Source organism: Leishmania donovani, chromosome 34 (genome assembly GCF_000227135.1).
Source record: "Leishmania donovani BPK282A1 complete genome, chromosome 34".
In the NCBI taxonomy this organism is placed as follows: Eukaryota; Euglenozoa; class Kinetoplastea; order Trypanosomatida; family Trypanosomatidae; genus Leishmania; species Leishmania donovani.
The window spans coordinates 1,744,728-1,746,347 of NC_018261.1; positions in this window are offsets into that span (position 1 = coordinate 1,744,728).

Sequence of the window (1,620 nt, forward strand, 5' to 3'; positions counted from 1 at the left end):
AAGTTTGGCGAGAGTGGGAATCCGGGATTATATACAACAGGCGGACAGGAGGAACTGAAGTGAAGGAGGTGGCGGGCAAACTACTTCGGCTCCGCGGGCTTCTCCGTACAGACGCCATGGGGTGGGGGATCCGGCGGAGCTGATGTCTGCACGAGAAGGGAGGGAAGACGCGGACTCTCGTCGCTGCTTCTCGCCGCCCCACCTCTCGCGCTGCCGTCTCTCGCGTGTGTGCGTCCTCCCACGCGCGTCTGCTTGGGGGGCTTTTCGGCTTCCTCGCGTGCAAGGTAACCTGCGCTGTGTGGTGGGCAACGCACGCCTGGCGCCGGCAGGCCCACCCACGCCCCGTTCCCCCCCCCTGAGCCCCTCGCCCTCGCTGCCGTGTCGGAGTCGCCCGTCTGACGCTCGCCCGGCGCTCCGTTGGCGATGTGAAGGAGCGAAGGACGACGCGGGACGGTGACACGTGCGCTGCAGGCCTGGAAACGGCGGCGTGGAGGGGGAGCGAAGGAGGGGCAGGTGACCGAGGTGGACACGGAGGACAAACGTGGCGGTGTGGAGAAACGGACGCCCTCGCACGGAGGACGGGAGGCGCCACGCCACGCTGCATCGGTCGCCCGCCCCCCTCCACACCCCGCAGTCGCGATGGCGCGTCTTCCTGGTGTGTCTCCCTCGCGCCGCCTTTGGCCCCCGTCGCTGCCGCTGCGACTCCCCCGCGCCCCTGGCGGCACACCCGCGAGGGGAAGAGGCAGCACAGCGGCGCGAAGACGCAGGCCGAGCACAGTCTCCCCCGCACCCCTCCACACATACGCGCATATGCTGCCGTTTTTTTCGTTTCTCTGTTCGTGCTATCGCTTGATTTGACGTTCGCATGTTTCTTTCGATTTCTCTCGTTTTCGTCTCTCTCCCTATGCAGAGAAGAGCCGCATGGACGTGTGCGTGTGCGTGCCGCCCTGCCATTTTCCCGTTGTGTCTCCGTGCCGCTGCCCTGCTCCTCGTCTTCCCCGCCCCCTCCCTGCGCGCGTGTGTGTGCGAGGGCGGCTGATCGAGGGGACGACGAGGTGGAGAGCAGCCGCGGCACCGCAGCGCTGGGGATACATGGGGAGTGTGCAGGAGCAGCGGAGGAGAGGCACGCACACGCACTCTGGCAAGGGAGCGATGACGCGGAGGCCGCAGGGGAATACGCAGCGGAGCGAGTGGGTACGGAGGCGGAGCGGAGGCAAGGCAGTGTTGCTTCTCTGTTCGCCCCGCTTGCGTTCGACTCGAGTGTGTCTGCGTGTGCGTCCCCTGCGGCCCTCGGGCCCCTCGCCTCTCTTGCGCGCTTCGCTTCGTTTGTTTCGTTGCTGTGGCTGTCTAACTACACTTTCGAGTCGGCCAGAGTCCCGTGTGGAGATTATTCACACCATATTACGGCATGCGGCGGCTTGAGGCGACCGAGGGAGGGGCATGGCGTGCAGGCGGAGGACAGGGTCTCACAAGGCCCTGGCCTGCGGCTGGCCCACCTCCTCTCGGTGCTCATGCGGCACGCACCTACACCAGCCCCTGCGGCCTGCACGGCAGACGCCGCCGCCTCCGCCCTCGAGCAGGACCCTGCACCGGGGTCCGTGTGGCGCCGGTCGCGCTGCA